The following is a 14,647-nucleotide window of genomic DNA, read 5'->3' on the forward strand; positions in this document are numbered from 1 at the left end:
AAAGATTCGTTTCCAGCCAGACGCGATGCTATTTCGTTGCTCTTTTCATGCGGCGCGCACTCATTTGGACTTGTTGTCATACAATAAAGCTCCCAAAATATAAGAACTTTCAGTTGCATAATTCAGACATTTTGCGCAAGTGTTGCAAGTGGCTAGATCGCGGGCTTCGGAAATCAATTCTTTGACTTCAACACAGAGACAAGGGCCCACATTACATCAAACAAAACAACACGGTTGTCCTGCCCCCAGATCTGAAAGAGGACAGTGATCCAACTTCTCAGACCTGAGTTCAAGAGGGGGGTACATTTACAAGTACTTAACTTTGAAATCGACGAAAGCTCAGTGTCCGGCGTCTTCTTCTTCACCAGAGACCTTCAACTTGGTCATCATGGACCTGCACAGGACACACGGACAAAAAGACAAAAAAGATACTGGAAAAAAAGAGAACAATGTTAATAACCAGTCACAAATGTACATCTTTCAAAATTCCACATAAATAACACATACACATACAAAGAAAGAGTTCGTTTCCAGCCAGACGCGATGCTATTTCGTTGCTCTTTTCATGCGGCGCGCACTCAATTTGGACTTGTTGTCATACAATAAAGCTCCCAAAATATAAGAACTTTCAGTTGCATAATTTCAGACATTTTGCGCAAGTGTTGCAAGTGGCTAGATCGCGGGCTTCGGAATCAATTCTTTGACTTCAACACAGAGACAAGGGCCCACATTACATCAAACAAAACAACACGGTTGTCCTGCCCCCAGATCTGAAAAGAGGACAGTGATCCAACTTCTCAGACCTGAGTTCAAGAGGGGGTAACATTTACAAGTACTTAACTTTGAAATCGACGAAAGCTCAGTGTCCGGCGTCTTCTTCTTCACCAGAGACCTTCAACTTGGTCATCATGGACCTGCACAGAACACACGGACAAAAAGAAACTGGAAAAAAAAGAGAACAATGTTAATAACCAGTCACAAATGTACATCTTTCAACATTCCACATGAATAACACATACACATACAAAGAAAGAGTTCGTTTCCAGCCAGACGCGATGCTATTTCGTTGCTCTTTTCATGCGGCGCGCACACTCAATTTGGACTTGTTGTCATACAATAAAGCTCCCAAAATATAAGAACTTTCAGTTGCCTAATTTCAGACATTTTGCGCAAGTGTTTGCAAGTGGCTAGATCGCGGGCTTCGGAAATCAATTCTTTGACTTCAACACAGAGACAAGGGCCCACATTACATCAAACAAAACACACGGTTGTCCTGCCCCCAGATCTGAAAGAGGACAGTGATCCAACTTCTCAGACCTGAGTTCAAGAGGGGGTAACATTTACAAGTACTTAACTTTGAAATCGACGAAAGCTCAGTGTCCGGCGTCTTCTTCTTCACCAGAGACCTTCAACTTGGTCATCATGGACCTGCACAGGACACACACGGACAAAAAGACAAAAAGTCTGGAAAAAAAAAGAACAATGTTAATAACCAGTCACAAATGTACATCTTTCAACATTTCCACATAAATAACACATACACATACAAAGAAAGAGTTCGTTTCCAGCCAGACGCGATGCTATTTCGTTGCTCTTTTCATGCGGCGCGCACTCAATTTGGACTTGTTGTCATACAATAAAGCTCCCAAAATATAAGAACTTTCAGTTGCATAATTTCAGACATTTTGCGCAAGTGTTGCAAGTGGCTAGATCGCGGGCTTGGAAATCAATTCTTTGACTTCAACACAGAGACAAGGCCCACATTACATCAAACAAACAACACGGTTGTCCTGCCCCCAGATCTGAAAAGAGGACAGTGATCCAACTTCTCAGACCTGAGTTCAAGAGGGGTAACATTTACAAGTACTTAACTTTGAAATCGACGAAAGCTCAGTGTCCGGCGTCTTCTTCTTCACCAGAGACCTTCAACTTGGTCATCATGGACCTGCACAGGACACACGGACAAAAGACAAAAAGAGATACTGGAAAAAAAGAGAACAATGTTAATAACCAGTCACAAATGTACATCTTTCAAATTCCATTCCACAAAAATAACACATACACATACAAAGAAAGAGTTCGTTTCCAGCCAGACGCGATGCTATTTCGTTGCTCTTTTCATGCGGCGCGCACTCAATTTGGACTTGTTGTCATACAATAAAGCTCCCAAAATATAAGAACTTTCAGTTGCATAATTTCAGACATTTTGCGCAAGTGTTGCAAGTGGCTAGATCGCGGGTTCGGAAATCAATTCTTTGACTTCAACACAGAGACAAGGGCCCACATTACATCAAACAAAACAACACGGTTGTCCTGCCCCCAGATCTGAAAGAGGACAGTGATCCAACTTCTCAGACCTGAGTTCAAGAGGGGGTAACATTTACAAGTACTTAACTTTGAAATCGACGAAAGCTCAGTGTCCGGCGTCTTCTTCTTCACCAGAGACCTTCAACTTGGTCATCATGGACCTGCACAGGACACACGACAAAAGACAAAAAAGATACTGGAAAAAAAAGAACAATGTTAATAACCAGTCACAAATGTACATCTTTCAACATTCCACATAAATAACACATACACATACAAAGAAAGAGTTCGTTTCCAGCCAGACGCGATGCTATTTCGTTGCTCTTTTCATGCGGCGCGCACTCAATTTGGACTTGTTGTCATACAATAAAGCTCCAAAATATAAGACTTTCAGTTGCCTAATTTCAGACATTTTGCGCAAGTGTTGCAAGTGGCTAGATCGCGGGCTTCGGAAATCAATTCTTTGACTTCAACACAGAGACAAGGGCCCACATTACATCAAACAAAACAACACAGTTGTCCTGCCCCCAGATCTGAAAAGAGACAGTGATCCAACTTTTCAGACCTGAGTTCAAGAGGGGGTAACATTTACAAGTACTTAACTTTGAAATCGACGAAAGCTCAGTGTCCGGCGTCTTTTCTTCACCAGAGACCTTCAACTTGGTCATCATGGACCTGCACAGGACACACGGACAAAAGACAAAAAAAGATACTGGAAAAAAAGAGAACAATGTTAATCACCAGTCACAAATGTACATCTTTCAAAATTCCACATAAATAACACATACACATACAAAGAAAGAGTTCGTTTCCAGCCAGACGCGATGCTATTTCGTTGCTCTTTTCATGCGGCGCGCACTCAATTTGGACTTGTTGTCATACAATAAGCTCCCAAAATATAAGAACTTTCAGTTGCCTAATTTCAGACATTTTGCGCAAGTGTTGCAAGTGGCTAGATCGCGGGCTTCGGAAATCAATTCTTTGACTTCAACACAGAGACAAGGGCCCACATTACATCAAACAAAACAACACGGTTGTCCTGCCCCCAGATCTGAAAAGTGGACAGTGATCCAACTTCTCAGACCTGAGTTCAAGAGGGGGTAACATTTACAAGTACTTAACTTTGAAATCGACGAAAGCTCAGTGTCCGGCGTCTTCTTCTTCACCAGAGACCTTCAACTTGGTCATCATGGACCTGCACAGGACACACGGACAAAAAGACAAAAAAGATACTGGAAAAAAAGAGAACAATGTTAATACCAGTCACAAATGTACATCTTTCAAAATTCCACATAAATACACATACACATACAAAGAGAGGTTCGTTTCCAGCCAGACGCGATGCTATTTCGTTGCTCTTTTCATGCGGTGCGCACTCAATTTGGACTTGTTGTCATACAATAAAGCTCCCAAAATATAAGAACTTTCAGTTGCTAATTTCAGACATTTTGCGCAAGTGTTGCAAGTGGCTAGATCGCGGGCTTCGGAAATCAATTCTTTGACTTCAACACAGAGACAAGGGCCCACATTACATCAAACAAAACAACACGGTTGTCCTGCCCCCAGATCTGAAAAGAGGACAGTGATCCAATTTTTCAGACCTGAGTTCAAGAGGGGGTAACATTTACAAGTACTTAACTTTGAAATCGACGAAAGCTCAGTGTCCGGCGTCTTCTTCTTCACCAGAGACCTTCAACTTGGTCATCATGGACCTGCACAGGACACACGGACAAAAAGACACTGGAAAAAAAAAAAAGAACAATGTTAATAACCAGTCACAAATGTACATCTTTCAAATTCCACATAAATAACACATACACATACAAAGAAAGAGTTCGTTTCCAGCCAGACGCGATGCTATTTCGTTGCTCTTTTCATGCGGTGCGCACTCAATTTGGACTTGTTGTCATACAATAAGCTCCCAAATATAAGAACTTTCAGTTGCATAATTTCAGACATTTTGCGCAAGTGTTGCAAGTGGCTAGATCGCGGGCTTCGGAAATCAATTCTTTGACTTCAACACAGAGACAAGGGCCCACATTACATCAAACAAAACAACACGGTTGTCCTGCCCCCAGATCTGAAAAGAGGACAGTGATCCAATTTCTCAGACCTGAGTTCAAGAGGGGGTAACATTTACAAGTACTTAACTTTGAAATCGACGAAAGCTCAGTGTCCGGCGTCTTCTTCTTCACCAGAGACCTTCAACTTGGTCATCATGGACCTGCACAGGACACACGGACAAAAAGACAAAAAAGATACTGGAAAAAAAAGAACAATGTTAATAACCAGTCACAAATGTACATCTTTCAAAATTCCACAAATAACACATACACATACAAAGAAAGAGTCGTTTCCAGCCAGACGCGATGCTATTTCGTTGCTCTTTTCATGCGGTGCGCACTCAATTTGGACTTGTTGTCATACAATAAAGCTCCCAAAATATAAGAACTTTCAGTTGCATAATTTCAGACATTTTGCGCAAGTGTTGCAAGTGGCTAGATCGCGGGCTTCGGAAATCAATTCTTTGACTTCAACACAGAGACAAGGGCCCACATTACATCAAACAAACAACACGTTTGTCCTGCCCCAGATCTGAAAAGAAGACAGTGATCCAATTTTTCAGACCTGAGTTCAAGAGGGGGTAACATTTACAAGTACTTAACTTTGAAATCGACGAAAGCTCAGTGTCCGGCGTCTTCTTCTTCACCAGAGACCTTCAACTTGGTCATCATGGACCTGCACAGGACACACGGACAAAAACAAAAAAGATACTGGAAAAAAAAGAACAATGTTAATCACCAGTCACAAATGTACATCTTTCAAAATTCCACATAAATAACACATACACATACAAAGAAAGAGTTCGTTTCCAGCCAGACGCGATGCTATTTCGTTGCTCTTTTCATGCGGCGCGCACTCAATTTGGACTTGTTGTCATACAATAAAGCTCCCAAAATATAAGAACTTTCAGTTGCCTAATTTCAGACATTTTGCGCAAGTGTTGCAAGTGGCTAGATCGCGGGCTTCGGAAATCAATTCTTTGACTTCAACACAGAGACAAGGGCCCACATTACATCAAACAAAACAACACGGTTGTCCTGCCCCCAGATCTGAAAAGAGGACAGTGATCCAACTTTCAGACCTGAGTTCAAGAGGGGGTAACATTTACAAGTACTTAACTTTGAAATCGACGAAAGCTCAGTGTCCGGCGTCTTCTTCTTCACCAGAGACCTTCAACTTGGTCATCATGGACCTGCACAGGACACACACGACAAAAACAAAAAGATACTGGAAAAAAAAGAACAATGTTAATCACCAGTCACAAATGTACATCTTTCAAAATTCCACATAAATAACACATACACATACAAAGAAAGAGTTCGTTTCCAGCCAGACGCGATGCTATTTCGTTGCTCTTTTCATGCGGCGCGCACTTCAATTTGGACTTGTTGTCATACAATAAAGCTCCCAAAATATAAGAACTTTCAGTTGCCTAATTTCAGACATTTTGCGCAAGTGTTGCAAGTGGCTAGATCGCGGGCTTCGGAAATCAATTCTTTGACTTCAACACAGAGACAAGGGCCCACATTACATCAAACAACAACACGGTTGTCCTGCCCCCAGATCTGAAAAGAGGACAGTGATCCAATTTTTCAGACCTGAGTTCAAGAGGGGGTAACATTTACAAGTACTTAACTTTGAAATCGACGAAAGCTCAGTGTCCGGCGTCTTCTTCTTCACCAGAGACCTTCAACTTGGTCATCATGGACCTGCACAGGACACACGGACAAAAGACAAAAAGATACTGGAAAAAAAGAGAACAATGTTAATCACCAGTCACAAATGTACATCTTTCAAAATTCCACATAAATAACACATACACATACAAAGAAAGAGTTCGTTTCCAGCCAGACGCGATGCTATTTCGTTGCTCTTTTCATGCGGCGCGCACTCAATTTGGACTTGTTGTCATACAATAAAGCTCCCAAAATATAAGAACTTTCAGTTGCCTAATTTCAGACATTTTGCGCAAGTGTTGCAAGTGGCTAGATCGCGGGCTTCGGAAATCAATTCTTTGACTTCAACACAGAGACAAGGGCCCACATTACATCAAACAAAACAACACGGTTGTCCTGCCCCCAGATCTGAAAAGAGGACAGTGATCCAACTTTTCAGACCTGAGTTCAAGAGGGGGTAACATTTACAAGTACTTAACTTTGAAATCGACGAAAGCTCAGTGTCCGGCGTCTTCTTCTTCACCAGAGACCTTCAACTTGGTCATCATGGACCTGCACAGGACACACGGACAAAAAGACAAAAAAGATACTGGAAAAAAAAGAGAACAATGTTAATCACCAGTCACAAATGTACATCTTTCAAAATTCCACATAAATAACACATACACATACAAAGAAAGAGTTCGTTTCCAGCCAGACGCGATGCTATTTCGTTGCTCTTTTCATGCGGCGCGCACTCAATTTGGACTTGTTGTCATACAATAAAGCTCCCAAATATAAGAACTTTCAGTTGCCTAATTTCAGACATTTTGCGCAAGTGTTGCAAGTGGCTAGATCGCGGGCTTGGAAATCAATTCTTTGACTTCACACAGAGACAAGGGCCCACATTACATCAAACAAAACAACACGGTTGTCCTGCCCCAGATCTGAAAAGAGGACAGTGATCCAATTTCTCAGACCTGAGTTCAAGAGGGGGTAACATTTACAAGTACTTAACTTTGAAATCGACGAAAGCTCAGTGTCCGGCGTCTTCTTCTTCACCAGAGACCTTCAACTTGGTCATCATGGACCTGCACAGGACACACGGACAAAAAGACCTGGAAAAAAAAAAGAACAATGTTAATAACCAGTCACAAATGTACATCTTTCAAATTCCACATAATAACACATACACATACAAAGAAAGAGTTCGTTTCCAGCCAGACGCGATGCTATTTCGTTGCTCTTTTCATGCGGTGCGCACTCAATTTGGACTTGTTGTCATACAATAAAGCTCCCAAAATATAAGAACTTTCAGTTGCCTAATTTCAGACATTTTGCGCAAGTGTTGCAAGTGGCTAGATCGCGGGCTTGGAAATCAATTCTTTGACTTCAACACAGAGACAAGGGCCCACATTACATCAAACAAAACAACACGGTTGTCCTGCCCCCAGATCTGAAAAGAGGACAGTGATCCAATTTTTCAGACCTGAGTTCAAGAGGGGGTAACATTTACAAGTACTTAACTTTGAAATCGACGAAAGCTCAGTGTCCGGCGTCTTCTTCTTCACCAGAGACCTTCAACTTGGTCATCATGGACCTGCACAGGACACACGGACAAAAGACAAAAAATACTGGAAAAAAGAGAACAATGTTAATCACCAGTCACAAATGTACATCTTTCAAAATTCCACATAAATAACACATACACATACAAAGAAAGAGTTCGTTTCCAGCCAGACGCGATGCTATTTCGTTGCTCTTTTCATGCGGTGCGCACTCAATTTGGACTTGTTGTCATACAATAAAGCTCCCAAAATATAAGAACTTTCAGTTGCCTAATTTCAGACATTTTGCGCAAGTGTTGCAAGTGGCTAGATCGCGGGCTTGGAAATCAATTCTTTGACTTCAACACAGAGACAAGGGCCCACATTACATCAAACAAAACAACACGGTTGTCCTGCCCCCAGATCTGAAAAGAGACAGTGATCCAACTTTTCAGACCTGAGTTCAAGAGGGGGTAACATTTACAAGTACTTAACTTTGAAATCGACGAAAGCTCAGTGTCCGGCGTCTTCTTCTTCACCAGAGACCTTCAACTTGGTCATCATGGACCTGCACAGGACACACGGACAAAAAGACAAAAAAGATACTGGAAAAAAAGAGAACAATGTTAATCACCAGTCACAAATGTACATCTTTCAAATTCCACATAAATAACACATACACATACAAAGAAAGAGTTCGTTTCCAGCCAGACGCGATGCTATTTCGTTGCTCTTTTCATGCGGTGCGCACTCAATTTGGACTTGTTGTCATACAATAAAGCTCCCAAAATATAAGAACTTTCAGTTGCCTAATTTCAGACATTTTGCGCAAGTGTTGCAAGTGGCTAGATCGCGGGCTTCGGAAATCAATTCTTTGACTTCAACACAGAGACAAGGGCCCACATTACATCAAACAAAACAACACGGTTGTCCTGCCCCCAGATCTGAAAAGGACAGTGATCCAACTTTTCAGACCTGAGTTCAAGAGGGGGTAACATTTACAAGTACTTAACTTTGAAATCGACGAAAGCTCAGTGTCCGGCGTCTTCTTCTTCACCAGAGACCTTCAACTTGGTCATCATGGACCTGCACAGGACACACGGACAAAAAGACAAAAAATATACTGGAAAAAAGAGAACAATGTTAATCACCAGTCACAAATGTACATCTTTCAAAATTCCACATAAATAACACATACACATACAAAGAAAGAGTTCGTTTCCAGCCAGACGCGATGCTATTTCGTTGCTCTTTTCATGCGGCGCGCACTCAATTTGGACTTGTTGTCATACAATAAAGCTCCCAAAATATAAGAACTTTCAGTTGCCTAATTTCAGACATTTTGCGCAAGTGTTGCAAGTGGCTAGATCGCGGGCTTGGAAATCAATTCTTTGACTTCAACACAGAGACAAGGGCCCACATTACATCAAACAAAACAACACGGTTGTCCTGCCCCCAGATCTGAAAAGAAGACAGTGATCCAATTTTTCAGACCTGAGTTCAAGAGGGGGTAACATTTACAAGTACTTAACTTTGAAATCGACGAAGCTCAGTGTCCGGCGTCTTCTTCTTCACCAGAGACCTTCAACTTGGTCATCATGGACCTGCACAGGACACACGGACAAAAAGACACTGGAAAAAAAAAGAACAATGTTAATCACCAGTCACAAATGTACATCTTTCAAAATTCCACATAAATAACACATACACATACAAAGAAAGAGTTCGTTTCCAGCCAGACGCGATGCTATTTCGTTGCTCTTTTCATGCGGTGCGCACTCAATTTGGACTTGTTGTCATACAATAAAGCTCCCAAAATATAAGAACTTTCAGTTGCCTAATTTCAGACATTTTGCGCAAGTGTTGCAAGTGGCTAGATCGCGGGCTTGGAAATCAATTCTTTGACTTCAACACAGAGACAAGGGCCCACATTACATCAAACAAAACAACACGGTTGTCCTGCCCCCAGATCTGAAAAGAGGACAGTGATCCAATTTTTCAGACCTGAGTTCAAGAGGGGGTAACATTTACAAGTACTTAACTTTGAAATCGACGAAAGCTCAGTGTCCGGCGTCTTCTTCTTCACCAGAGACCTTCAACTTGGTCATCATGGACCTGCACAGGACACACGGACAAAAAGACAAAAAGATACTGGAAAAAAGAGAACAATGTTAATCACCAGTCACAAATGTACATCTTTCAAAATTCCACAAAAATACACATACACATACAAAGAAAGAGTTCGTTTCCAGCCAGACGCGATGCTATTTCGTTGCTCTTTTCATGCGGTGCGCACTCAATTTGGACTTGTTGTCATACAATAAAGCTCCCAAAATATAAGAACTTTCAGTTGCCTAATTTCAGACATTTTGCGCAAGTGTTGCAAGTGGCTAGATCGCGGGCTTGGAAATCAATTCTTTGACTTCAACACAGAGACAAGGGCCCACATTACATCAAACAAAACAACACGGTTGTCCTGCCCCCAGATCTGAAAAGAAGACAGTGATCCAATTTTTCAGACCTGAGTTCAAGAGGGGGTAACATTTACAAGTACTTAACTTTGAAATCGACGAAAGCTCAGTGTCCGGCGTCTTCTTCTTCACCAGAGACCTTCAACTTGGTCATCATGGACCTGCACAGGACACACGGACAAAAAGACAAAAAAGATACTGGAAAAAAAGAGAACAATGTTAATCACCAGTCACAAATGTACATCTTTCAAAATTCCACAAAATAACACATACACATACAAAGAAAGAGTTCGTTTCCAGCCAGACGCGATGCTATTTCGTTGCTCTTTTCATGCGGTGCGCACTCAATTTGGACTTGTTGTCATACAATAAAGCTCCCAAAATATAAGAACTTTCAGTTGCCTAATTTCAGACATTTTGCGCAAGTGTTGCAAGTGGCTAGATCGCGGGCTTGGAAATCAATTCTTTGACTTCAACACAGAGACAAGGGCCCACATTACATCAAACAAAACAACACGGTTGTCCTGCCCCCAGATCTGAAAAGAAGACAGTGATCCAATTTTTCAGACCTGAGTTCAAGAGGGGGTAACATTTACAAGTACTTAACTTTGAAATCGACGAAAGCTCAGTGTCCGGCGTCTTCTTCTTCACCAGAGACCTTCAACTTGGTCATCATGGACCTGCACAGGACACACGGACAAAAAGACAAAAAGATACTGGAAAAAAAAGAGAACAATGTTAATCACCAGTCACAAATGTACATCTTTCAAAATTCCACATAAATAACACATACACATACAAAAAAGAGTTCGTTTCCAGCCAGACGCGATGCTATTTCGTTGCTCTTTTCATGCGGTGCGCACTCAATTTGGACTTGTTGTCATACAATAAAGCTCCCAAAATATAAGAACTTTCAGTTGCCTAATTTCAGACATTTTGCGCAAGTGTTGCAAGTGGCTAGATCGCGGGCTTCGGAAATCAATTCTTTGACTTCAACACAGAGACAAGGGCCCACATTACATCAAACAAAACAACACGGTTGTCCTGCCCCCAGATCTGAAAAGAGGACAGTGATCCAACTTTTCAGACCTGAGTTCAAGAGGGGGTAACATTTACAAGTACTTAACTTTGAAATCGACGAAAGCTCAGTGTCCGGCGTCTTCTTCTTCACCAGAGACCTTCAACTTGGTCATCATGGACCTGCACAGGACACACGGACAAAAAGACAAAAAATACTGGAAAAAAAAGAGAACAATGTTAATCACCAGTCACAAATGTACATCTTTCAAAATTCCACATAAATAACACATACACATACAAAGAAAGAGTTCGTTTCCAGCCAGACGCGATGCTATTTCGTTGCTCTTTTCATGCGGTGCGCACTCAATTTGGACTTGTTGTCATACAATAAAGCTCCCAAAATATAAGAACTTTCAGTTGCCTAATTTCAGACATTTTGCGCAAGTGTTGCAAGTGGCTAGATCGCGGGCTTGGAAATCAATTCTTTGACTTCAACACAGAGACAAGGGCCCACATTACATCAAACAAAACAACACGGTTGTCCTGCCCCCAGATCTGAAAAAGAACAGTGATCCAATTTTTCAGACCTGAGTTCAAGGGGGTAACATTTACAAGTACTTAACTTTGAAATCGACGAAAGCTCAGTGTCCGGCGTCTTCTTCTTCACCAGAGACCTTCAACTTGGTCATCATGGACCTGCACAGGACACACGGACAAAAAGACACTGGAAAAAAAAAAGAACAATGTTAATCACCAGTCACAAATGTACATCTTTCAAATTCCACATAAATAACACATACACATACAAAGAAAGAGTTCGTTTCCAGCCAGACGCGATGCTATTTCGTTGCTCTTTTCATGCGGTGCGCACTCAATTTGGACTTGTTGTCATACAATAAAGCTCCCAAAATATAAGAACTTTCAGTTGCCTAATTTCAGACATTTTGCGCAAGTGTTGCAAGTGGCTAGATCGCGGGCTTGGAAATCAATTCTTTGACTTCAACACAGAGACAAGGGCCCACATTACATCAAACAAAACAACACGGTTGTCCTGCCCCCAGATCTGAAAAGAAGACAGTGATCCAATTTTTCAGACCTGAGTTCAAGAGGGGGTAACATTTACAAGTACTTAACTTTGAAATCGACGAAAGCTCAGTGTCCGGCGTCTTCTTCTTCACCAGAGACCTTCAACTTGGTCATCATGGACCTGCACAGGACACACGGACAAAAAGACAAAAAAGATACTGGAAAAAAAGAGAACAATGTTAATCACCAGTCACAAATGTACATCTTTCAAATTCCACATAAATAACACATACACATACAAAGAAAGAGTTCGTTTCCAGCCAGACGCGATGCTATTTCGTTGCTCTTTTCATGCGGTGCGCACTCAATTTGGACTTGTTGTCATACAATAAAGCTCCCAAAATATAAGAACTTTCAGTTGCCTAATTTCAGACATTTTGCGCAAGTGTTGCAAGTGGCTAGATCGCGGGCTTGGAAATCAATTCTTTGACTTCAACACAGAGACAAGGGCCCACATTACATCAAACAAAACAACACCGGTTGTCCTGCCCCCAGATCTGAAAAGAAGACAGTGATCCAATTTTTCAGACCTGAGTTCAAGAGGGGGTAACATTTACAAGTACTTAACTTTGAAATCGACGAAAGCTCAGTGTCCGGCGTCTTCTTCTTCACCAGAGACCTTCAACTTGGTCATCATGGACCTGCACAGGACACACGGACAAAAAGACAAAAAAGATACTGGAAAAAAAAGAACAATGTTAATCACCAGTCACAAATGTACATCTTTCAAAATTCCACATAAATAACACATACACATACAAAGAAAGTTCGTTTCCAGCCAGACGCGATGCTATTTCGTTGCTCTTTTCATGCGGCGCGCACTCAATTTGGACTTGTTGTCATACAATAAAGCTCCCAAAATATAAGAACTTTCAGTTGCCTAATTTCAGACATTTTGCGCAAGTGTTGCAAGTGGCTAGATCGCGGGCTTCGGAAATCAATTCTTTGACTTCAACACAGAGACAAGGGCCCACATTACATCAAACAAAAAACACAGTTTGTCCTGCCCCCAGATCTGAAAAGAAGACAGTGATCCAATTTTCAGACCTGAGTTCAAGAGGGGGTAACATTTACAAGTACTTAACTTTGAAATCGACGAAAGCTCAGTGTCCGGCGTCTTCTTCTTCTCCAGAGACCTTCAACTTGGTCATCATGGACCTGCACAGGACACACGGACAAACAGACAAAAAAGATACTGGAAAAAAAAGAGAACAATGTTAATCACCAGTCACAAATGTACATCTTTCAAAATTCCACATAAATAACACATACACATACAAAGAAAGAGTTCGTTTCCAGCCAGACGCGATGCTATTTCGTTGCTCTTTTCATGCGGTGCGCACTCAATTTGGACTTGTTGTCATACAATAAAGCTCCCAAAATATAAGAACTTTCAGTTGCCTAATTTCAGACATTTTGCGCAAGTGTTGCAAGTGGCTAGATCGCGGGCTTCGGAAATCAATTCTTTGACTTCAACACAGAGACAAGGGCCCACATTACATCAAACAAAACAACACGGTTGTCCTGCCCCCAGATCTGAAAAGAGGACAGTGATCCAACTTTTCAGACCTGAGTTCAAGAGGGGGTAACATTTACAAGTACTTAACTTTGAAATCGACGAAAGCTCAGTGTCCGGCGTCTTCTTCTTCACCAGAGACCTTCAACTTGGTCATCATGGACCTGCACAGGACACACGGACAAAAAGACAAAAAAGATACTGGAAAAAAAAGAGAACAATGTTAATCACCAGTCACAAATGTACATCTTTCAAAATTCCACATAAATAACACATACACATACAAAGAAAGAGTTCGTTTCCAGCCAGACGCGATGCTATTTCGTTGCTCTTTTCATGCGGTGCGCGCACTCAATTTGGACTTGTTGTCATACAATAAAGCTCCCAAAATATAAGAACTTTCAGTTGCCTAATTTCAGACATTTTGCGCAAGTGTTGCAAGTGGCTAGATCGCGGGCTTGGGAAATCAATTCTTTGACTTCAACACAGAGACAAGGGCCCACATTACATCAAACAAAACAACACGGTTGTCCTGCCCCCAGATCTGAAAAGAAGACAGTGATCCAACTTTTCAGACCTGAGTTCAAGAGGGGGTAACATTTACAAGTACTTAACTTTGAAATCGACGAAAGCTCAGTGTCCGGCGTCTTCTTCTTCACCAGAGACCTTCAACTTGGTCATCATGGACCTGCACAGGACACACGGACAAAAAGACACTGGAAAAAAAAAAGAACAATGTTAATCACCAGTCACAAATGTACATCTTTCAAAATTCCACATAAATAACACATACACATACAAAGAAAGAGTTCGTTTCCAGCCAGACGCGATGCTATTTCGTTGCTCTTTTCATGCGGTGCGCACTCAATTTGGACTTGTTGTCATACAATAAAGCTCCCAAAATATAAGAACTTTCAGTTGCCTAATTTCAGACATTTTGCGCAAGTGTTGCAAGTGGCTAGATCGCGGGCTTGGAAATCA

The sequence above is a fragment of the Patiria miniata genome, unplaced genomic scaffold (genome assembly GCF_015706575.1).
Source record: "Patiria miniata isolate m_02_andy unplaced genomic scaffold, ASM1570657v1 HiC_scaffold_1, whole genome shotgun sequence".
NCBI classification, from domain to species: domain Eukaryota; kingdom Metazoa; phylum Echinodermata; class Asteroidea; order Valvatida; family Asterinidae; genus Patiria; species Patiria miniata.